Source organism: Hyperolius riggenbachi, chromosome 9 (genome assembly GCF_040937935.1).
Source record: "Hyperolius riggenbachi isolate aHypRig1 chromosome 9, aHypRig1.pri, whole genome shotgun sequence".
Taxonomy (NCBI): Eukaryota; Metazoa; Chordata; class Amphibia; order Anura; family Hyperoliidae; genus Hyperolius; species Hyperolius riggenbachi.
The window spans coordinates 67,990,021-68,015,793 of NC_090654.1; the positions used below are offsets into that span (position 1 = coordinate 67,990,021).

A 25,773-nucleotide genomic window follows, 5' to 3' on the forward strand; every position below is an offset into this window, starting at 1 on the left:
TGGGGTGCTTTAATAAGTAGTTTTTCTGCTCTTTGCTGATAGCCGGTATTCAGCAAAGCACTGCGGTAAATCCTTGCAGTGCCTGTGATGTGCGTATATCGCAAAAGTGCACTGCGTGCAACATTTTGCTGGCAGTTAGAAGCCATTCTCATTCTCTGGAATGAGACTGAAAAACGCAATCATTGTAACATGGAGCCACAATTGCTTGGTAGATATGCAATTACACTCCATAGGCGATTGCAATTTGCCTTTTGCGATCCCAGTGTTGAACCCGGCCTAAGGGGGACCAGCTGGATCCCAATTATTTATCAGGTGGTCGCTGTGTTCCCCGACTTTGCTCTTGATGGTGTAAGAGTGGTACCCCTTAAGACCACCTATCCCCATCTTCCTTCTCCAAAACGCTATCCCCTATTCCTCTCTCACTCCTATTCCCTAACTCGCCCTAATAGAGTCTACCTTACCATGGTGGGCCGGCTTACAATCCTATTGGCCAAAATGTGATTTAGTTTTAGCCAACTGGATTAGCCAAAGGACTCTGTTAAAAAAAGAATATAATAAACTATCTTAGATGGAGATTAAGTAATTAGGGCCCTTTTTTATTAAGCACGTTTCGATTTAAAAATTGTATCGTTCCCATTTTGCCAATAGCAACAGCACGGCGATGAACATGTGAATTGCATTGCCGGGTTTTTGCTAGTGCAATTGGTATTTTCCAGAATTACAATTGTTGGCCTGCATCTTTTTTTGTTTTGTTTGCGTTTCTATGCTTTGACCCTTTTTGGTGAGGATTGGTATGGCTATGGGGAGGAGGAGGCCATTATTAGAATTTGGGGGTATATTTAAATCATTTTAAATATGCCCTAGAGTTCTACTCTGCAGGTGGCAACAATTTGTTATCACCAATAAAGTTCTCTTGAGGGCCAGTTTACACTTGGGGTGCTTTAATAAGTAGTTTTTCTGCTCTCTGCTGATAGCCGGTATTCAGCAAAGCACTGCGGTAAATCCTTGCAGTGCCTGTGATGTGCGTATATCGCAAAAGTGCACTGCGTGCAACATTTTGCTGGCAGTTAGAAGCCATTCTCATTCTCTGGAATGAGACAGAAAAACGCAATCACTGTAACATGGAGCCACAATTGCTTGGTAGAAATGCAATTACACTCCATAGGTGATTGCGATTTGCCTTTTGCAATCCCAGTATTGAACCCGGCCTAAGGGGGACCAGCTGGATCCCAATTATTTATCAGGTGGTCGTTGTGTTCCCCGACTGTGCACTTGATGGTGTAAGAGTGGAACCCTTTAAGACCACCTATCCCTCTCTTCCCTCTCCAAAACGCTATACTATATTCCTCTCTCACTCCCATCACCTAACCCGCCCTAATAGAGTCTACCTTACCATGGTGGGCCTGCTTGCAATCCTATTGGCCAAAATGTGATTTAGTTTTAGCCAACTGGATTAGCCAAAGGACTCTGTTAAAAAAAGAATATAATAAACTATCTTAGATGGAGATTAACTAATTAGCGCCCTTTTTTATTAAGCATGTTTCGATTTAAAAATTGTATCGTTCCCATTTTTCCAATAGCAACAGCACGGCGATGAACATGTGAATTGCATTGCCGGGTTTTTGCTAGTGCAATTGGTATTTTCCAGAATTACAATTGTTGGCCTGCATCTTTTTTTGTTTTGTTTGCAGTTCTATGCTTTGTACCTTTTTGGTGAGGATTGGTATGGCTATGGGGAGGAGGAGGCCATTATTAGAATTTGGGGGTATATTTAAATCATTTTAAATACGCCCCTGAGTTCTACATTGCAGGTTGCAACAATTTGTAATCACCAATAAAGTTCTCTTAAGGGCCAGTTTACACTTGGAGTGCTTTTACAAGTAGTTTTTCTGCTCTTTGCTGATAGCCGGTATTCAGCAAAGCACTGCGGTAAATCCTTGCAGTGCCTGTGATGTGCGTATATCGCAAAAGTGCACTGCGTGCAACATTTTGCTGGCAGTTAGAAGCCATTCTCATTCTCTGGAATGAGACAGAAAAACGCAATCACTGTAACATGGAGCCACAATTGCTTGGTAGAAATGCAATTACACTCCATAGGTGATTGCGATTTGCCTTTTGCAATCCCAGTATTGAGCCCGGCCTCAGGGGGACCAGCTGGATCCCAATTATTTATCAGGTGGTGGTTGTGTTCCCCGACTTTGCACTTGATGGTGTAAGAGTGGAACCCTTTAAGACCACCTATCCCCCTCTTCCCTCTCCAAAACGCTATCCCCTATTCCTCTCTCACTCCTATTCCCTAACCCGCCCTAATAGAGTCTACCTTACCATGGTGGGCCGGCTTACAATCCTATTGGCCAAAATGTGATTTAGTTTTAGCCAACTGGATTAGCCAAAGGACTCTGTTAAAAAAAGAATATAATAAACTATCTTAGATGGAGATTAAGTAATTAGGGCCCTTTTTATTAAGCACGTTTCGATTTAAAAATTGTATCGTTCCCATTTTGCCAATAGCAACAGCACGGCGATGAACATGTGAATTGCATTGCCGGGTTTTTGCTAGTGCAATTGGTATTTTCCAGAATTACAATTGTTGGCCTGCATCTTTTTTTGTTTTGTTTGCGTTTCTATGCTTTGACCCTTTTTGGTGAGGATTGGTATGGCTATGGGGAGGAGGAGGCCATTATTAGAATTTGGGGGTATATTTAAATCATTTTAAATATGCCCCTGAGTTCTACTCTGCAGGTTGCAACAATTTGTAATCACCAATAAAGTTCTCTTAAGGGCCAGTTTACACATGGCAGTGTTCTCCCCAGAATTTTTTTCCAGCCGGGTGGCATGAAAAAGTAGCCGGGTGGGAAATTAAAGGGAACCAGAGACGTTGTGGGAAAGGTTTTATACATACCTGGGGCTTCCTCCAGCCCCATAAGCCTGGATCGCTCCCACGCCACGTCCCCCGCTGCCTAGATCTGCCGGTACCGGGTCTTGTCATTTCCGCGAGTCGGCCGTAGGACGCGGCCAATTGTTTGCATCACAGGGGCTCCCTCCATATACCTACGCATGCGGCTGCAAACTGTGCAGCCGCATGCGTAAGGGTATGGAGGGAGCCCCTGTGATGCGGACAATTGGTCGCGCCCGCCGGAAGTGACAGGGCCCGGTACCGGCGATACAGGAAGCAGAGGATTGCGGCGTGGGAGCAATCCAGGCTTATGGGGCTGGAGGAAGCCCCAGGTATGTATAAAACCTTTTCCTAATTTTCCCTATCCTTCCTCTCTGGTTCCCTTTACGGTCACCATGTGTGGGGAAGGAGGGTGATGTTGTCTGCTACTACTAGGTGAGAATGGAGAGGGAGGATCATGCTGGGTGCTGCTTGCTGGGGAGAAGAGTAGGTGGAGCACGCTGGTTGTTACCTGGTGAGGTAGTCATGCAAGCCACTGCTGATAGGGGTAGAGGATTACACTAAATGATGCTAATGGAGAAAGAGGCATCTTGCACTGAGTGGTGCTGTTTTGATGGGCAATCAGATAAAGTGCTGCCAAAGCCTGATTAATGCCAGAAAGGGGCTGTGGACAGGGTGACTAATTAGGGCCAAAACCACACATCCCCACAGACTGTTTTGTTATCTCATTCAAAAAGTCTCACAATAATTTTGGCTGACAGTAGTAGTAAACCCAGTGTAGACATGCTTGTTGTTTGTCCATGCTAAACATGCACTACAAAGGAACATAAAAGTGCTTGGGGGTTTCTGCTGTGGCTTCTACCCTTAAACAAAATCAAGTACTGGTAAGCAGACATACATACTGTATACAGGAAATACAGTATATAGAGGACAGAGGGGGGTTGAGTAGAAAAAGGTGAATACAAACTGAAGGGAAGAGGAATAGGTGTGAGTCTGGGAGATAGATTGTCTTTGAGGGACAGAGAGAGTGTGTGTGAAAAGGACTGGGAAAGGGGAAAGAAAAAAAGAGGGAGAAAGTGTGTAAGAGACAGAGGGAAATGTTTAAGAGGGAGAGTGAGAAACAGACTAATGCAGAAAAGAAAATGTGAGTGCACAGCACACTGCAGGAAGTCTGCAGACTGATGTCCAGGACAGCTAGCTATGTAACCTCTCCAGGCAGAGCAGTGGGGGAAGGGAAGCAGTAGTAGCTAGCTGTAAAGTTTTCTAATACCTGTCTTGAGAGACGGCAGCTGAGTCACAAGGATTCCTTTGCTGGGGGGCCATTACTGATATCAGATAACCATCTGCCCTGCTGCTGCTCTCCCCGGCATGAATGAGCGCTGCTCCACGCTGTTCCCTGTGCTGTGACCTCTGATCGGGGGAGGCTGGGGAACGTGCTGAGAAAATTCCTGCATGATGGTAAGACAGAAGGAGGAGAGCCCGTTCTCTGCACTACTCGGGCAGATCAGTGACTCAGAGGGAACACAGCAAGCCCACGTTCTCTCGGCTCTTTCTCTGTGTGCCCCGACCTCTTCAAAGCTCCCGCGGTCTGGCTGGCTTGTAATGTCAGGAGCTGAGGAGGAGGGCGGAGATTGTATCAGAGTGACAGCGGCCAGCTCCAATGCCAAAGCCGCTGCGCACTTGTGCTGGATGAGTGTGGAGGACGGCAAATATGCCGTAGACAGGGATTAGTGATAGTGATCACAGCAGCCGGGCGGGGACTGACCACCAGCCGGGCGCTCCGCCCAGTTAAAAGGCTCTGGGGAGAACACTGCATGGGGTGCTTTAATAAGTAGTTTTTCTGCTCTTTGCTGATAGCCGGTATTCAGCAAAGCACTGCGGTAAATCCTTGCAGTGCCTGTGATGTGCGTATATCGCAAAAGTGCACTGCGTGCAACATTTTGCTGGCAGTTAGAAGCCATTCTCATTCTCTGGAATGAGACTGAAAAACGCAATCACTGTAACATGGAGCCACAATTGCTTGGTAGATATGCAATTACACTCCATAGGCGATTGCAATTTGCCTTTTGCGATCCCAGTGTTGAACCCGGCCTAAGGGGGACCAGCTGGATCCCAATTATTTATCAGGTGGTCGCTGTGTTCCCCGACTTTGCTCTTGATGGTGTAAGAGTGGTACCCCTTAAGACCACCTATCCCCATCTTCCTTCTCCAAAACGCTATCCTCTATTCCTCTCTCACTCCTATTCCCTAACTCGCCCTAATAGAGTCTACCTTACCATGGTGGGCCGGCTTACAATCCTATTGGCCAAAATGTGATTTAGTTTTAGCCAACTGGATTAGCCAAAGGACTCTGTTAAAAAAAGAATATAATAAACTATCTTAGATGGAGATTAAGTAATTAGGGCCCTTTTTTATTAAGCACGTTTCGATTTAAAAATTGTATCGTTCCCATTTTGCCAATAGCAACAGCACGGCGATGAACATGTGAATTGCATTGCCGGGTTTTTGCTAGTGCAATTGGTATTTTCCAGAATTACAATTGTTGGCCTGCATCTTTTTTTGTTTTGTTTGCGTTTCTATGCTTTGACCCTTTTTGGTGAGGATTGGTATGGCTATGGGGAGGAGGAGGCCATTATTAGAATTTGGGGGTATATTTAAATCATTTTAAATATGCCCTAGAGTTCTACTCTGCAGGTTGCAACAATTTGTTATCACCAATAAAGTTCTCTTGAGGGCCAGTTTACACTTGGGGTGCTTTAATAAGTAGTTTTTCTGCTCTTTGCTGATAGCCGGTATTCAGCAAAGCACTGCGGTAAATCCTTGCAGTGCCTGTGATGTGCGTATATCGCAAAAGTGCACTGCGTGCAACATTTTGCTGGCAGTTAGAAGCCATTCTCATTCTCTGGAATGAGACAGAAAAACGCAATCACTGTAACATGGAGCCACAATTGCTTGGTAGAAATGCAATTACACTCCATAGGTGATTGCGATTTGCCTTTTGCAATCCCAGTATTGAACCCGGCCTAAGGGGGACCAGCTGGATCCCAATTATTTATCAGGTGGTCGTTGTGTTCCCCGACTGTGCACTTGATGGTGTAAGAGTGGAACCCTTTAAGACCACCTATCCCTCTCTTCCCTCTCCAAAACGCTATACTCTATTCCTCTCTCACTCCCATCACCTAACCCGCCCTAATAGAGTCTACCTTACCATGGTGGGCCTGCTTGCAATCCTATTGGCCAAAATGTGATTTAGTTTTAGCCAACTGGATTAGCCAAAGGACTCTGTTAAAAAAAGAATATAATAAACTATCTTAGATGGAGATTAACTAATTAGCGCCCTTTTTTATTAAGCATGTTTCGATTTAAAAATTGTATCGTTCCCATTTTTCCAATAGCAACAGCACGGCGATGAACATGTGAATTGCATTGCCGGGTTTTTGCTAGTGCAATTGGTATTTTCCAGAATTACAATTGTTGGCCTGCATCTTTTTTTGTTTTGTTTGCAGTTCTATGCTTTGTACCTTTTTGGTGAGGATTGGTATGGCTATGGGGAGGAGGAGGCCATTATTAGAATTTGGGGGTATATTTAAATCATTTTAAATACGCCCCTGAGTTCTACATTGCAGGTTGCAACAATTTGTAATCACCAATAAAGTTCTCTTAAGGGCCAGTTCACACTTGGGGTGCTTTTATAAGTAGTTTTTCTGCTCTTTGCTGATAGCCGGTATTCAGCAAAGCACTGCGGTAAATCCTTGCAGTGCCTGTGATGTGCGTATATCGCAAAAGTGCACTGCGTGCAACATTTTGCTGGCAGTTAGAAGCCATTCTCATTCTCTGGAATGAGACAGAAAAACGCAATCACTGTAACATGGAGCCACAATTGCTTGGTAGAAATGCAATTACACTCCATAGGTGATTGCGATTTGCCTTTTGCAATCCCAGTATTGAACCCGGCCTCAGGGGGACCAGCTGGATCCCAATTATTTATCAGGTGGTGGTTGTGTTCCCCGACTTTGCACTTGATGGTGTAAGAGTGGAACCCTTTAAGACCACCTATCCCCCTCTTCCCTCTCCAAAACGCTATACTCTATTCCTCTCTCACTCCTATTCCCTAACCCGCCCTAATAGAGTCTACCTTACCATGGTGGGCCGGCTTACAATCCTATTGGCCAAAATGTGATTTAGTTTTAGCCAACTGGATTAGCCAAAGGACTCTGTTAAAAAAAGAATATAATAAACTATCTTAGATGGAGATTAAGTAATTAGGGCCCTTTTTATTAAGCACGTTTCGATTTAAAAATTGTATCGTTCCCATTTTGCCAATAGCAACAGCACGGCGATGAACATGTGAATTGCATTGCCGGGTTTTTGCTAGTGCAATTGGTATTTTCCAGAATTACAATTGTTGGCCTGCATCTTTTTTTGTTTTGTTTGCGTTTCTATGCTTTGACCCTTTTTGGTGAGGATTGGTATGGCTATGGGGAGGAGGAGGCCATTATTAGAATTTGGGGGTATATTTAAATCATTTTAAATATGCCCCTGAGTTCTACTCTGCAGGTTGCAACAATTTGTAATCACCAATAAAGTTCTCTTAAGGGCCAGTTTACACATGGGGTGCTTTAATAAGTAGTTTTTCTGCTCTTTGCTGATAGCCGGTATTCAGCAAAGCACTGCGGTAAATCCTTGCAGTGCCTGTGATGTGCGTATATCGCAAAAGTGCACTGCGTGCAACATTTTGCTGGCAGTTAGAAGCCATTCTCATTCTCTGGAATGAGACTGAAAAACGCAATCACTGTAACATGGAGCCACAATTGCTTGGTAGATATGCAATTACACTCCATAGGCGATTGCAATTTGCCTTTTGCGATCCCAGTGTTGAACCCGGCCTAAGGGGGACCAGCTGGATCCCAATTATTTATCAGGTGGTCGCTGTGTTCCCCGACTTTGCTCTTGATGGTGTAAGAGTGGTACCCCTTAAGACCACCTATCCCCATCTTCCTTCTCCAAAACGCTATCCCCTATTCCTCTCTCACTCCTATTCCCGAACCCGCCCTAATAGAGTCTACCTTACCATGGTGGGCCGGCTTACAATCCTATTGGCCAAAATGTGATTTAGTTTTAGCCAACTGGATTAGCCAAAGGACTCTGTTAAAAAAAGAATATAATAAACTATCTTAGATGGAAATTAAGTAATTAGGGCCCTTTTTTATTAAGCACGTTTCGATTTAAAAATTGTATCGTTCCCATTTTGCCAATAGCAACAGCACGGCGATGAACATGTGAATTGCATTGCCGGGTTTTTGCTAGTGCAATTGGTATTTTCCAGAATTACAATTGTTGGCCTGCATCTTTTTTTGTTTTGTTTGCGTTTCTATGCTTTGACCCTTTTTGGTGAGGATTGGTATGGCTATGGGGAGGAGGAGGCCATTATTAGAATTTGGGGGTATATTTAAATCATTTTAAATATGCCCCTGAGTTCTACTCTGCAGGTTGCAACAATTTGTAATCACCAATAAAGTTCTCTTAAGGGCCAGTTTACACTTGGGGTGCTTTAATAAGTAGTTTTTCTGCTCTTTGCTGATAGCCGGTATTCAGCAAAGCACTGCGGTAAATCCTTGCAGTGCCTGTGATGTGCGTATATCGCAAAAGTGCACTGCGTGCAACATTTTGCTGGCAGTTAGAAGCCATTCTCATTCTCTGGAATGAGACAGAAAAACGCAATCACTGTAACATGGAGCCACAATTGCTTGGTAGAAATGCAATTACACTCCATAGGTGATTGCGATTTGCCTTTTGCAATCCCAGTATTGAACCCGGCCTAAGGGGGACCAGCTGGATCCCAATTATTTATCAGGTGGTCGTTGTGTTCCCCGACTTTGCACTTGATGGTGTAAGAGTGGAACCCTTTAAGACCACCTATCCCCCTCTTCCCTCTCCAAAATGCTATACTCTATTCCTCTCTCACTTCCATCACCTAACCCGCCCTAATAGAGTCTACCTTACCATGGTGGGCCGGCTTACAATCCTATTGGCCAAAATGTGATTTAGTTTTAGCCAACTGGATTAGCCAAAGGACTCTGTTAAAAAAAGAATATAATAAACTATCTTAGATGGAGATTAACTAATTAGCGCCCTTTTTTATTAAGCATGTTTCGATTTAAAAATTGTATCGTTTACATTTTTCCAATAGCAACAGCACGGCGATGAACATGTGAATTGCATTGCCGGGTTTTTGCTAGTGCAATTGGTATTTTCCAGAATTACAATTGTTGGCCTGCATCTTTTTTTGTTTTGTTTGCAGTTCTATGCTTTGTACCTTTTTGGTGAGGATTGGTATGGCTATGGGGAGGAGGAGGCCATTATTAGAATTTGGGGGTATATTTAAATCATTTTAAATACGCCCCTGAGGTCTACATTGCAGGTTGCAACAATTTGTAATCACCAATAAAGTTCTCTTAAGGGCCAGTTCACACTTGGGGTGCTTTTATAAGTAGTTTTTCTGCTCTTTGCTGATAGCCGGTATTCAGCAAAGCACTGCGGTAAATCCTTGCAGTGCCTGTGATGTGCGTATATCGCAAAAGTGCACTGCGTGCAACATTTTGCTGGCAGTTAGAAGCCATTCTCATTCTCTGGAATGAGACAGAAAAACGCAATCACTGTAACATGGAGCCACAATTGCTTGGTAGAAATGCAATTACACTCCATAGGTGATTGCGATTTGCCTTTTGCAATCCCAGTATTGAACCCGGCCTCAGGGGGACCAGCTGGATCCCAATTATTTATCAGGTGGTGGTTGTGTTCCCCGACTTTGCACTTGATGGTGTAAGAGTGGAACCCTTTAAGACCACCTATCCCCCTCTTCCCTCTCCAAAACGCTATCCCCTATTCCTCTCTCACTCCTATTCCCTAACCCGCCCTAATAGAGTCTACCTTACCATGGTGGGCCGGCTTACAATCCTATTGGCCAAAATGTGATTTAGTTTTAGCCAACTGGATTAGCCAAAGGACTCTGTTAAAAAAAGAATATAATAAACTATCTTAGATGGAGATTAAGTAATTAGGGCCCTTTTTATTAAGCACGTTTCGATTTAAAAATTGTATCGTTCCCATTTTGCCAATAGCAACAGCACGGCGATGAACATGTGAATTGCATTGCCGGGTTTTTGCTAGTGCAATTGGTATTTTCCAGAATTACAATTGTTGGCCTGCATCTTTTTTTGTTTTGTTTGCAGTTCTATGCTTTGTACCTTTTTGGTGAGGATTGGTATAGCTATGGGGAGGAGGAGGCGATTATTAGAATTTGGGGGTATATTTAAATCATTTTAAATACGCCCCTGAGTTCTACATTGCAGGTTGCAACAATTTGTAATCACCAATAAAGTTCTCTTAAGGGCCAGTTCACACTTGGGGTGCTTTTATAAGTAGTTTTTCTGCTCTTTGCTGATAGCCGGTATTGAGTAAAGCACTGCGGTAAATCCTTGCAGTGCCTGTGATGTGCGTATATATCGCAAAAGTGCACTGCGTGTAACATTTTGCTGGCAGTTAGAACGCCATTCTCATTCTCTGGAATGAGACTGAAAAACGCAATCACTGTAACATGGAGCCACAATTGCTTGGTAGATATGCAATTACACTCCATAGGCGATTGCGATTTGCCTTTTGCAATCCCAGTGTTGAACCCGGCCTAAGGGGGACCAGCTGGATCCCAATTATTTATCAGGTGGTCGCTGTGTTCCCCGACTTTGCACTTGATGGTGTAAGAGTGGTACCCCTTAAGACCACCTATCCCCATCTTCCTTCTCCAAAACGCTATCCCCTATTCCTCTCTCACTCCTATTCCCTAACCCGCCCTAATAGAGTCTACCTTACCATGGTGGGCCGGCTTACAATCCTATTGGCCAAAATGTGATTTAGTTTTAGCCAACTGGATTAGCCAAAGGACTCTGTTAAAAAAAGAATATAATAAACTATCTTAGATGGAGATTAAGTAATTAGGGCCCTTTTTTATTAAGCACGTTTCGATTTAAAAATTGTATCGTTCCCATTTTGCCAATAGCAACAGCACGGCGATGAACATGTGAATTGCATTGCTGGGTTTTTGCTAGTGCAATTGGTATTTTCCAGAATTACAATTGTTGGCCTGCATCTTTTTTTGTTTTGTTTGCGTTTCTATGCTTTCACCCTTTTTGGTGAGGATTGGTATGGCTATGGGGAGGAGGAGGCCATTATTAGAATTTGGGGGTATATTTAAATCATTTTAAATATGCCCCTGAGTTCTACTCTGCAAGTTGCAACAATTTGTAATCACCAATAAAGTTCTCTTAAGGGCCAGTTTACACTTGGGGTGCTTTAATAAGTAGTTTTTCTACTCTTTGCTGACAGCCGGTATTCAGCAAAGCACTGCGGTAAATCCTTGCAGTGCCTGTGATGTGCGTATATCGCAAAAGTGCACTGCGTGCAACATTTTGCTGGCAGTTAGAAGCCATTCTCATTCTCTGGAATGAGACAGAAAAACGCAATCACTGTAACATGGAGCCACAATTGCTTGGTAGAAATGCAATTACACTCCATAGGTGATTGCGATTTGCCTTTTGCAATCCCAGTATTGAACCCGGCCTAAGGGGGACCAGCTGGATCCCAATTATTTATCAGGTGGTCGTTGTGTTCCCCGACTTTGCACTTGATGGTGTAAGAGTGGAACCCTTTAAGACCACCTATCCCCCTCTTCCCTCTCCAAAACGCTATACTCTATTCCTCTCTCACTCCCATCACCTAACCCGCCCTAATAGAGTCTACCTTACCATGGTGGGCCGGCTTACAATCCTATTGGCCAAAATGTGATTTAGTTTTAGCCAACTGGATTAGCCAAAGGACTCTGTTAAAAAAAGAATATAATAAACTATCTTAGATGGAGATTAACTAATTAGCGCCCTTTTTTATTAAGCATGTTTCGATTTAAAAATTGTATCGTTTACATTTTTCCAATAGCAACAGCACGGCGATGAACATGTGAATTGCATTGCTGGGTTTTTGCTAGTGCAATTGGTATTTTCCAGAATTACAATTGTTGGCCTGCATCTTTTTTTGTTTTGTTTGCAGTTCTATGCTTTGTACCTTTTTGGTGAGGATTGGTATGGCTATGGGGATGAGGAGGCGATTATTAGAATTTGGGGTATATTTAAATCATTTTAAATACGCCCCTGAGTTCTACATTGCAGGTTGCAACAATTTGTAATCACCAATAAAGTTCTCTTAAGGGCCAGTTCACACTTGGGGTGCTTTTATAAGTAGTTTTTCTGCTCTTTGCTGATAGCCGGTATTCAGCAAAGCACTGCGGTAAATCCTTGCAGTGCCTGTGATGTGCGTATATCGCAAAAGTGCACTGCGTGTAACATTTTGCTGGCAGTTAGAACGCCATTCTCATTCTCTGGAATGAGACTGAAAAACGCAATCACTGTAACATGGAGCCACAATTGCTTGGTAGATATGCAATTACACTCCATAGGCGATTGCGATTTGCCTTTTGCGATCCCAGTGTTGAACCCGGCCTAAGGGGGACCAGCTGGATCCCAATTATTTATCAGGTGGTCGCTGTGTTCCCCGACTTTGCACTTGATGGTGTAAGAGTGGTACCCCTTAAGACCACCTATCCCCATCTTCCTTCTCCAAAACGCTATCCCCTATTCCTCTCTCACTCCTATTCCCTAACCCGCCCTAATAGAGTCTACCTTACCATGGTGGGCCGGCTTACAATCCTATTGGCCAAAATGTGATTTAGTTTTAGCCAACTGGATTAGCCAAAGGACTCTGTTAAAAAAAAAATATAATAAACTATCTTAGATGGAGATTAACTAATTAGCGCCCTTTTTTATTAAGCATGTTTCGATTTAAAAATTGTATCGTTTACATGTTTCCAATAGCAACAGCACGGCGATGAACATGTGAATTGCATTGCCGGGTTTTTGCTAGTGCAATTGGTATTTTCCAGAATTACAATTGTTGGCCTGCATCTTTTTTTGTTTTGTTTGCAGTTCTATGCTTTGTACCTTTTTGGTGAGGATTGGTATAGCTATGGGGAGGAGGAGGCGATTATTAGAATTTGGGGGTATATTTAAATCATTTTAAATACGCCCCTGAGTTCTACATTGCAGGTTGCAACAATTTGTAATCACCAATAAAGTTCTCTTAAGGGCCAGTTCACACTTGGGGTGCTTTTATAAGTAGTTTTTCTGCTCTTTGCTGATAGCCGGTATTGAGTAAAGCACTGCGGTAAATCCTTGCAGTGCCTGTGATGTGCGTATATATCGCAAAAGTGCACTGCGTGTAACATTTTGCTGGCAGTTAGAACGCCATTCTCATTCTCTGGAATGAGACTGAAAAACGCAATCACTGTAACATGGAGCCACAATTGCTTGGTAGATATGCAATTACACTCCATAGGCGATTGCGATTTGCCTTTTGCAATCCCAGTGTTGAACCCGGCCTAAGGGGGACCAGCTGGATCCCAATTATTTATCAGGTGGTCGCTGTGTTCCCCGACTTTGCACTTGATGGTGTAAGAGTGGTACCCCTTAAGACCACCTATCCCCATCTTCCTTCTCCAAAACGCTATCCCCTATTCCTCTCTCACTCCTATTCCCTAACCCGCCCTAATAGAGTCTACCTTACCATGGTGGGCCGGCTTACAATCCTATTGGCCAAAATGTGATTTAGTTTTAGCCAACTGGATTAGCCAAAGGACTCTGTTAAAAAAAGAATATAATAAACTATCTTAGATGGAGATTAAGTAATTAGGGCCCTTTTTTATTAAGCACGTTTCGATTTAAAAATTGTATCGTTCCCATTTTGCCAATAGCAACAGCACGGCGATGAACATGTGAATTGCATTGCTGGGTTTTTGCTAGTGCAATTGGTATTTTCCAGAATTACAATTGTTGGCCTGCATCTTTTTTTGTTTTGTTTGCGTTTCTATGCTTTCACCCTTTTTGGTGAGGATTGGTATGGCTATGGGGAGAAGGAGGCCATTATTAGAATTTGGGGGTATATTTAAATCATTTTAAATATGCCCCTGAGTTCTACTCTGCAAGTTGCAACAATTTGTAATCACCAATAAAGTTCTCTTAAGGGCCAGTTTACACTTGGGGTGCTTTAATAAGTAGTTTTTCTACTCTTTGCTGATAGCCGGTATTCAGCAAAGCACTGCGGTAAATCCTTGCAGTGCCTGTGATGTGCGTATATCGCAAAAGTGCACTGCGTGCAACATTTTGCTGGCAGTTAGAAGCCATTCTCATTCTCTGGAATGAGACAGAAAAACGCAATCACTGTAACATGGAGCCACAATTGCTTGGTAGAAATGCAATTACACTCCATAGGTGATTGCGATTTGCCTTTTGCAATCCCAGTATTGAACCCGGCCTAAGGGGGACCAGCTGGATCCCAATTATTTATCAGGTGGTCGTTGTGTTCCCCGACTTTGCACTTGATGGTGTAAGAGTGGAACCCTTTAAGACCACCTATCCCCCTCTTCCCTCTCCAAAACGCTATACTCTATTCCTCTCTCACTCCCATCACCTAACCCGCCCTAATAGAGTCTACCTTACCATGGTGGGCCGGCTTACAATCCTATTGGCCAAAATGTGATTTAGTTTTAGCCAACTGGATTAGCCAAAGGACTCTGTTAAAAAAAGAATATAATAAACTATCTTAGATGGAGATTAACTAATTAGCGCCCTTTTTTATTAAGCATGTTTCGATTTAAAAATTGTATCGTTTACATTTTTCCAATAGCAACAGCACGGCGATGAACATGTGAATTGCATTGCTGGGTTTTTGCTAGTGCAATTGGTATTTTCCAGAATTACAATTGTTGGCCTGCATCTTTTTTTGTTTTGTTTGCAGTTCTATGCTTTGTACCTTTTTGGTGAGGATTGGTATGGCTATGGGGATGAGGAGGCGATTATTAGAATTTGGGGTATATTTAAATCATTTTAAATATGCCCCTGAGTTCTACATTGCAGGTTGCAACAATTTGTAATCACCAATAAAGTTCTCTTAAGGGCCAGTTCACACTTGGGGTGCTTTTATAAGTAGTTTTTCTGCTCTTTGCTGATAGCCGGTATTCAGCAAAGCACTGCGGTAAATCCTTGCAGTGCCTGTGATGTGCGTATATCGCAAAAGTGCACTGCGTGCAACATTTTGCTGGCAGTTAGAACGCCATTCTCATTCTCTGGAATGAGACTGAAAAACGCAATCACTGTAACATGGAGCCACAATTGCTTGGTAGATATGCAATTACACTCCATAGGCGATTGCGATTTGCCTTTTGCGATCCCAGTGTTGAACCCGGCCTAAGGGGGACCAGCTGGATCCCAATTATTTATCAGGTGGTCGCTGTGTTCCCCGACTTTGCACTTGATGGTGTAAGAGTGGTACCCCTTAAGACCACCTATCCCCATCTTCCTTCTCCAAAACGCTATCCCCTATTCCTCTCTCACTCCTATTCCCTAACACGCCCTAATAGAGTCTACCTTACCATGGTGGGCCGGCTTACAATCCTATTGGCCAAAATGTGATTTAGTTTTAGCCAACTGGATTAGCCAAAGGGCTCTGTTAAAAAAAGAATATAATAAACTATCTTAGATGGAGATTAAGTAATTAGGGCCCTTTTTTATTAAGCACGTTTCGATTTAAAAATTGTATCGTTCCCATTTTGCCAATAGCAACAGCACGGCGATGAACATGTGAATTGCATTGCCGGGTTTTTGCTAGTGCAATTGGTATTTTCCAGAATTACAATTGTTGGCCTGCATCTTTTTTTGTTTTGTTTGCGTTTCTATGCTTTGACCCTTTTTGGTGAGGATTGGTATGGCTATGGGGAGGAGGAGGCCATTATTAGAATTTGGGGGTATATTTAAATCATTTTAAATATGCCCCTGAGTTCTACTCTGCAGGTTGCAACAATTTGTAATCACCAATAAAGTTCTCTTAAGGGCCAGTTTACACTTGGGGTGCTTTTATAAGTAGTTTTTCTGCTCTTTGCTGATAGCCGGTATTGAGCAAAGCACTGCGGTAAATCCTTGCAGTGCCTGTGATGTGCGTATATCGCAAAAGTGCACTGCGTGTAACATTTTGCTGGCAGTTAGAACGCCATTCTCATTCTCTGGAATGAGACTGAAAAACGCAATCACTGTAACATGGAGCCACAATTGCTTGGTAGATATGCAATTACACTCCATAGGCGATTGCGATTTGCCTTTTGCGATCCCAGTGTTGAACCCGGCCTAAGGGGGACCAGCTGGATCCCAATTATTTATCAGGTGGTCGCTGTGTTCCCCGACTTTGCACTTGATGGTGTAAGAGTGGTACCCCTTAAGACCACCTATCCCCATCTTCCTTCTCCAAAACGCTATCCCCTATTCCTCTCTCACTCCTATTCCCTAACCCGCCCTAATAGAGTCTACCTTACCATGGTGGGCCGGCTTACAATCCTATTGGCCAAAATGTGATTTAGTTTTAGCCAACTGGATTAGCCAAAGGGCTCTGTTAAAAAAAGAATATAATAAACTATCTTAGATGGAGATTAAGTAATTAGGGCCCTTTTTTATTAAGCACGTTTCGATTTAAAAATTGTATCGTTCCCATTTTGCCAATAGCAACAGCACGGCGATGAACATGTGAATTGCATTGCCGGGTTTTGCTAGTGCAATTGGTATTTTCCAGAATTACAATTGTTGGCCTGCATCTTTTTTTGTTTTGTTTGCGTTTCTATGCTTTGACCCTTTTTGGTGAGGATTGGTATGGCTATGGGGAGGAGGAGGCCATTATTAGAATTTGGGGGTATATTTAAATCATTTTAAATATGCCCCTGAGTTCTACTCTGCAGGTTGCAACAATTTGTAATCACCAATAAAGTTCTCTTAAGGGCCAGTTTACACTTGGGGTGCTTTAATAAGTAGTTTTTCTGCTCTTTGCTGATAGCCGGTATTCAGCAAAGCACTGCGGTAAATCCTTGCAGTGCCTGTGATGTGCGTATATCGCAAAACTGCACTGCGTGCAACATTTTGCTGGCAGTTAGAAACCATTCTCATTCTCTGGAATGAGACAGAAAAACGCAATCACTGTAACATGGAGCCACAATTGCTTTGTAGAAATGCAATTACACTCCATAGGTGATTGCGATTTGCCTTTTGCAATCCCAGTATTGAACCCGGCCTAAGGGGGACCAGCTGGATCCCAATTATTTATCAGGTGGTCGTTGTGTTCCCCGACTTTGCACTTAATGGTGTAAGAGTGGTACCCCTTAAGACCACCTATCCCCATCTTCCTTCTCCAAAACGCTATCCCCTATTCCTCTCTCACTCCCATCACCTAACCCGCCCTAATAGAGTCTACCTTACCATGGTGGGCCGGCTTACAATCCTATTGGCCAAAATGTGATTTAGTTTTAGCCAACTGGATTAGCCAAAAGACTCTGTTAAAAAAAGAATATAATAAACTATCTTAGATGGAGATTAACTAATTCGCGCCCTTTTTTATTAAGCATGTTTCGATTTAAAAATTGTATCGTTTACATTTTTCCAATAGCAACAGCACGGCGATGAACATGTGAATTGCATTGCCGGGTTTTTGCTAGTGCAATTGGTATTTTCCAGAATTACAATTGTTGGCCTGCGTCTTTTTTTGTTTTGTTTGCATTTCTTTGCTTTGTACCTTTTTGGTGAGGATTGGTATGGCTATGGGGAGGAGGAGGCCATTATTAGAATTTGATGGTATATTTAAATCATTTTAAATATGCCCCTAATGCTACGTACACACATGCGACAACGATCGTTCGTTGTTAACGACGAACGATCTTTTAATTGACGAAAGAACGACCGGAGTAAAGTTAGTTCTAAAAAGTGTGTAACGATCACATCGTTAGAACGAACGTTACACCACGTAAAAGCACTTAATGCGCCTGCGCATAAAATTGTAAAGTTCCCTGGAGAAAAAGTGAAATGCGCATGTCCAGCCTGGTACAAACGATCGTTTCCAACGATGTACTACTTTTGCAAACGATCGTCGTTGGTTAAAATCCGCCGAGACAGAACTTTCTTTTGTAGCGATTTGGCTCGTTCGTCGTTAGACTTAATAGTCGGTGGTTCGTTTTTTGTAACGATCGTCGTTGGTAAAGATCGGGGAACGATCGTTACAAACGACTATAGTCGCATGTGTGTACGCACCTTTAGTTCTACTCTGCAGGTTGCAACAATTTGTAATCACCAATAAAGTTCTCTTAAGGGCCAGTTCACACTTGGGGTGCTTTAATAAGTAGTTTTTCTGCTCTTTGCTGATAGCCTGTATTCAGCAAAGCACTGCGGTAAATCCTTGCAGTGCCTGTGATGTGCGTATATCGCAAAAGTGCACTGCGTGCAACATTTTGCTGGCATCCTTAGCTGAAAACAGTTCAGCTAAGGATGGGAGTGGCTACCAAAAACATAGATGTAAACTGCCAGATACACACTTTCAATTATGATTGGCCAATCACTGACCAATTTTACCAAATGGGTGTAGTAATGAGAGATTACCTACCCAATCTGTTCGTAGTTTTCAATATCTGTTGAAACTCATACTACATGGAGATGATAAAATTGGTCAGTGATTGGCCAATCAAGATTGAAAGTGTGTACCGGGCTTTAGGGAAACATGGAAAATTCCTTTACCTGCACTGAGCATTAATTGTACATTGCGATATAGCTGAAAGCAGCTGATTCAGTGTAAACCAGCCCTGCATCTATGTGTTTTAAAGGGACCCTGAATTAAAAATGAAATTGGTACTTACCTGGGGCTTCCTCCAGCCCACTGTAGGCTGCGAGGTCCCCCAGGGTCCTCTTGACTTCATGAAAGTGTGTACCTGGCAGCATCTATGCATTGCAGCAGGCCTGGTTTTTGGTAGCCACTCCCATCCTCAGCTGAACTGTTTTCCCAGTCCTGCTGGTGGCTCCGTTAACAGTGACTTTTGGGCTGAAAGTTGTCCATATACTTCCAGTAAGTCCACGTTCTGTGTCAGCATGACGGCCAATGTTACAGTCTGACGCAGGACTGTCACTCCGGCCAGCGTGATGATGCGTAGCGGCTGGCATGAGGACGCAGAGCATGGTCTTCCTGGAAGTATACGGTCAACTTTCAGCCCAAAAGTCGCCATTAACAGAGCCACCAGCAGGGCTGAAAGAGGAGCCAGTAGGACACCGGGGGACCTTGCAGCCTATGGTGGGCTGGAGGAAGCCCCAGGTGAGTATTAATTTAATTTTTTACGACTGCTCAGCATCCCTTTAAATAAAAGCTTTTCACAACGCACTGCTGCATATACTTTTTATGCATTATGGCCCAATACATACAAATGTGCAGGAAAATGCACAGCGACTAATAGAGAGTGCAGAACAACTGTACAATTAAGATGCGTTATCTGTCGGCGGTGTAACTCTGCAGCTCCCATATCTGTTTAGCTTCTGCAAAATTCAGGTTCAGCCTCACAAACCCAGAGCCGGCATTTTCATAGGGTAAAGCTAAGGGCCCCTGAGCCCGCTGCCACACCCCCAGGTCTCCCCAACTTTCTTGTACTCTGCAGAGTGTTCAGCTGCAAAGTGAACTCCCCTGTCCGGCCGGCTCGCTCCTCCGTCAGTATGTGTGCTCCCGTCTTTCCTCTAGCTGCCTCTTCATGGCATATTATTACATAACAACATACCGCCAGGTCACGGTGCAGAGGCGCCCCTGCAGAGAGGAAGACAGCAGCGCATGGACTGATGGAGGAGCATGTCGCCGGACAGGTGAGTTCGCTCTGCAGCTGGTTCGGGACCCGAAGGGGGTAGATTTATGAGAAACAAAGGGTCCTCTAATGCAGTATGCAGTTTCCTGGACGGACGGGGATCAGTCTCAGGGGTAATCGGGCAAGAACAGCGCTGGAGATTTGGGTGCTGCAATAGGTGCCATGTGAATTACGGCTATAGCAGCGCTCAGTCAGTAATTTGGGCGCCATTAAAAGACGAAGCCTAAATTATGATAAAAGCAGCACATGGAGGCTGCCATATTTATAAATATGGTGGGGGCGGGTTACTGCGCGCGCGACCTAGTGGACAGTGTCGTGCGCAGCGGGTTACGGGGGGAGGGGCTGGGGTGCGGCGGCATAGCTAGCATAGTTGCCTCAGTATAGGGAGTTTAGTTGCCCCAGTATGGCTAGTATAGTTACCCCAGTATAGCTAGTATTGTGACCAGTATACCTAGTATAGTCCCAGTATGGGTCAGTAGTGCCCTAGTATAGCGCCCAGTATAGCTAATATAGTGTCCAGTATGGGTAGGTAGTGCCCCAGTATAGCTAGTAAAGTGCCCAGTATAGTGCCCCAGTATGGCTAGTAAAGTGCCCAGCATGGCTAGGCTAGTATAGTTACCCCAGTATAGCTACTATAGTGCCCCAGTATGGCTAGTAAAGTGCCCAGCATGGCTAGTATGGTTACCCCAGTATGGCTAGTATAGTGCCCCAGCATGGCTAGTATAGTGCCCAGCATGGCTAGTATAGTGCCCAGCATGGCTAGTACAGTGCCCAGCTATAGCTAGTATAGTGTCCCAGCATGGCTAGTATAGTGTCCCAGCATGGCTAGTATAGTGTCCCAGCATGGCTAGTATAGTGTCCCAGCATGGCTAGTATAGTGCCCAGCATGGCTAGTAAAGTGCCCAGTATAGGTAGGTGGTGCCCACGCGGCCGCCGCTTCTGTTACCTTATGAGCGGGCGGGCGGCCGCTTCCGGATTCCCCCAGGCGCCGCTCTCCTTCATGCATGCAGTACTATCTCCTCCTATAACAGCAGCGCGTCTTGCGTCTGCTGTAAGGAGGGAAGGAGGCGGGGCAGCGGCTTCCTGTAGCGGCGATATGCATCCTGGGGGAATCCGGAAGCGGCCGCCCGCACATAAAGTAACAGAAGTGGCGGGCGCGGGGGGGGGGGGGGGGACCAGGGGCAAGATGACAGACCCGCCGCGGCCCAGCTGGAAACTGCCAACGGACCGGCAGTGGGCCGCGGCCCGGTGGTTGGGGACCCCTGCCTTAGAGTGCTGAAATATATAATAATAATAATCCGAACATTTATATAGCGCTTTTCTCCTTTCAGACTCAAAGCGCTCAAGAGCTGCAACCACTGGGACGCATTCAAGAGGCCACCCTGCAGTGTTAGGGAGTCTTGCCTTGAAATCCTTACTGAATAGGTACTGACCCTAGCCAGGATTCAAACCCTGGTCTCCCATGTCAAAGGCAGTGCCCTTAACCAGTACACTATCCAGCCACTAGTACTCTGTTGAGCCACTATGAAATATTGACCTTTTTTTATTTCTATCCTCTCCTGGCAGAGAACTGGGCTTCCTAGAGTAAAGTAGTTTATGGCTGTAATTCCTTATCAGTAGTCTCACTGGGTCCTGACTGGAGAAAAACTGTTAAGGTGCCCATACATCAGGAGATCATGGGCAGATTCGACAAAGAGACAAATTGAACTCTAATCGAATCTGATTAGATAAATTTGTCTGTTAACCAAAGCTGCCCATATACTGCAGGCCAATTCCCGTCCGATTTAAGCATGAAATCTTAAGGGAATCGGCTGTGCCCACCGCGTCCGCCCCGCTGCTGCCCTCCTAATGTATAAATGTGCCCCCCCAGTGTGTGCATTTATGAATTACCTGTCCTCTAGCAGCCTCTGCGCGGTGTCCGTAACGTCCGAGCGGCTCTCTGTACACGCCACTGGCGCATAGTGTCTGGCGTTACACGCTGTGCGCTGGTGGCGTGTACGGAGGCTACCCGGAGGTTACAGACACCGTGAGGAGGCTGCTACAGGACAGGTAATGTATAAATGCACACACAAGTGGGCACATTTATACATTAAGGCGGCAGCGGCGGGGGTTTCGTGCTCATTTCAAAATCGGCCGCCATACCGCCGCACACCCGAGCAACCAACTTTCGGTCTTAAATGGGTTGTATCATCGATTGGGTCTGCACTTGACGGCACTGATTTTCAACCAATTCGATAATAATCGAATTGGTTGGTCAATGGACCGCCAAATAGCCTGATGTATGGGCACCTTTAGTTGCATAATACAATATTACCTCTTTCAGGCAGAGAAAGAAGAAAAGCAGTGCTTCTGTTTTTCTTCATGCACACAAATTGTGAAGCAGCCTATTGATTTCAATAGGCTGCAATTCTGAATTTAGATGTGTACATGTGAACAGTGCTGCTCAAATCCGGATCCGGGAGATGCCCGGATAGTTGCTATCTGGATATCTCCCAGTAAACCTGTGCGGTGTGGGCGGGGGGGGGGGGGGGGGACAGGGGCCTTAAGGTATTCATTTTTTTCTGCTTTGTTTTACTCAAAGATGGTCTTTCATACCTTTTTTTTCTCAGAGATAATGTTGTCCTCAGTGTATCTTGTTTCTGGTGAGCCAGGGGCTGCATCCAAAGGTAATGATGTAGAGCCCCATAGAGTGCCATGGCAGATTTGTATGTCCCAGAATGCCAGTGGGATGAACATTGCGGAGCGGTCTAGGGTAGGGGGAAGAAGAGGAGACTGGTCAGGTGATCACACTTTTTCTAGGCAAAAACAGAAATTGAGAGACATTTGTATTGATACAGAAGAAAGGGACAGCATTGGCAAGCAAATCTGGATGCATGGAAGTCAGCTGTGTGCTAACCCTCTCTACTGGCACTAAATACAAAATAAGGGCTCGTTTCCATATAGTGCACTTTTATGTACACTTATGGAAATGCAATCGCAGGGACAGCAGACAGTGCATAGACTGCACTGTCTGCCATTACCATTCATGCACGGTGATTCAGCGCTGAATCGCTCATGGTTTGCTGCATTTCGGGGTGCTTTAGCCCGTCGCAAGCCCCGCTCATCCGCCGAGTGTGACGTGTAGCCACTGGGCTCTGCGCTTCAATGGAAAGAAGCCCTAAGGCTACACAACCATCAGCAGATGTCTATCTGGATCTGAAGTCACTAAATAAAATATAAGTAACCAGAAGGGGGCTACAGCAGCTACATATTACACACTCTACCTCCCTGTTATACCGGACTGTTATAAAAGTGAGGACACAATCAACAATAAAAAAGTTTATTTGCATTTTAAATTTTCAGTTGCGGGATCCTAGATACATTCTCTCATTTTCTGTCACATCAAGGGTCTTTAAAGGCGCTTCTCATTTTCCAACCTACCCAAAACTTAACGTGGATCCGAGATAAACTTTTACTCATTGCATAATTGTGTTCCTTTCATATAGTTTATGGGGCATTCCTCAAGCCAAATACTTTGTTTTGTTTTAATACTCTAAATTCCCTAAAACTAAACAGGCCTCGCCCACAGCTCCTATTGTGCCTTGGCACTGTAGCAAGGGCTTATGGGAGCTCAGTCTGGGCAGGAGGAGGAGGAGGTTGTTACTAGACATTGATTTCAGAGGTAGAGGGGAGGATGGAGGAGGAGAGGGGACTACATTTACACACAGGCAAGCTGATAGCATCTCCAGCCCTTAGCCTGTGACAATGTGACAAACAGAACATGGCTGCCCTAATTGTATCACAGGAATAAATAATCATAAACGTTTGAAGCTGTTTGCAGCTAGATATGCTGTGTAAACTATCTAAACTTTAGATAAGATATATAGACAAGTTACTTGTTATAGTTAGTTTTTCATCTCAGATCTGCTTTAAAGGACTTACGAGGCGAAGTTAAGAAAAAAAGTTAATCACCTGCCTCATCTTTTAAGGCACGGAGGACGCCGTCCGCGCCCTCTGTGCCGATCCGCCGGGTCTCCCCGCTCATTAGCCCCCCGGGCCGGCTGCCGACCCCACGGCCCGGGTCGAGCTCTCCTGCCTCTCGTAAAATGGCCGCTTGCTCTGGCTGCGGCTGCGCAGTCCGCATAGCCGCGAGTGCGGCTGCGCAGCTCTAGGGCCATCCCCCCCGATCCACGCTATGCAGCCGCGGCCAGAGCAAGCGGCCATTTTACGAGAGGCAGGAGAGCCCGACCCGGGCCGTGGGGTCGGCAGCCGGCCCGGGGGGCTAATGAGCGGGGGGACCCGGCAGATCGGCACGGAGGGTGCGGACAGCGTCCTCCGTGCCTTAAAAGATGAGGCAGGTGATTAACTTTTTTTCTTAATTTCGCCTCGTCGTAAGTCCTTTAAAGAGGCACTTAAGCCTCAAACCTCATACTGCATGGAAGTAGTAAAATTGGCCAATCAGAATTGAAGCAGGTACAGTGAGTAGTCCTCATGCCCACTGCCCCCCCCCCTCCCCTCCACATTCACTTCCATCCCCCTCTGCTCTCTCCTAGGAGCCAGCAAAAGCTGATCTGGGTCAGCAGCAGTGCACAAGCGTTAGGCCTGGCAGCACACATCATTGCGCACAAGTCAATGACGCGCACCGCCGGGTAGAGCCGGGACAAGGTCCTTCAGCTCCCAAGGCAGAGACAGCAAAGTGCGCCCCTGCATCCCTCCCACCCCAGCCATCACACACTAATTGCTATTAGACTAAGAGGCGCCCCAGGGCCCCCAGCGTCCCCAACACCTTAATCTCTAGTTATCTGGCTTGCAGTCACTGCTATGTATGCCCTTTTGTTATTTCTTTGTGCTTCAAACACAATTGGGAATGACAGCTGAATGAATTGTGCACCCCCTCCTACACTGCGCCCTGAGGCTGGAGCCTCTTCAGCCTCTGCCTCGGCCCGGCCCTGCCGCCGGGCCTAGTGCCTGCCAACCCTGAAGCAGCTCCTGCTGGCATTTAGGAGAGAACAGACGGGGATAGAGTTGAATGGGGACACACATGCGTCTGTCGTTATCCGCTGTTTCAGTTTCAACTGACGATCATTATGTGTGTGCAGAGGCCGCAGATCGCTATTGCTCGGGCAAGAGTACAGTTCCGTCCAGTAGGATTTTTAACGATCCCCGATGCCCAAGCACAACCATTCACAATGCTTTTTACTAGCCCCACCCACTAATTAAAGCGCCTCCGTCATACGCCGATTGTCGTCCCCTCTGCCCTCCTCCATAGCAACAGAGCACATTGCTGGCCTCAAGGCTAGAGGCATGTCTGTACAACATCATTCCCCGAATTATTGCCCGAGGGATCGTTTCTCGATCTCTTATGGGCGACAATTCTCGCATGTGTGTACATAGCTTCAGCATATCGAAGCCATAGCAGCCACCTTGTGGAATATGAGCCAGCCCTACACACTGCCAGCTAAACTCCCCACCTCCCCTTCCCAAACTGCACCATAATATGGCTGAGCATCACCCCATACACAGACCTCAGGTATAATATCGCTCAGCATCGCCCCATACACAGACCTCAGGTATAATATCGCTCAGCATGGCTTCATACACAGACCTCAGGTATAATATCGCTCAGCATTGCCCCATACACAGACCTCAGGTATAATATCGCTCAGCATGGCTTCATACACAGACCTCAGGTATAATATCGCTCAGCATGGCCCCATACACAGACCTCAGGTATAATATCGCTCAGCATCGCCCCATACACAGACCTCAGGTATAATATCGCTCAGCATGGCTTCATACACAGACCTCAGGTATAATATCGCTCAGCATCGCCCCATACACAGACCTCAGGTATAATATCGCTCAGCATGGCTTCATACACAGACCTCAGGTATAATATCGCTCAGCATGGCCCCATACACAGACCTCAGGTATAATATCGCTCAGCATCGCCCCATACACAGACCTCAGGTATAATATCGCTCAGCATGGCTTCATACACAGACCTCAGGTATAATATCGCTCAGCATCACCCCATACACAGACCTCAGGTATAATATCGCTCAGCATCACCCCATACACAGACCTCAGGTAT

General features: G+C 45.1%; 1 long non-coding RNA gene across 1 annotated transcript in view; it reads right to left on the reverse strand.

Annotated features, from left to right (window-relative positions):
* LOC137531624 (uncharacterized) overlaps window positions 1-25,773 on the reverse strand; it is a 473,661-nt gene that overhangs the window by 237,254 nt on the left and 210,634 nt on the right. Inside the window, exon 3 of the long non-coding RNA XR_011023685.1 lies at window positions 22,296-22,447. This is a non-coding gene — a long non-coding RNA (uncharacterized lncRNA). The remainder of the gene's footprint in view (window positions 1-22,295; window positions 22,448-25,773) is intronic.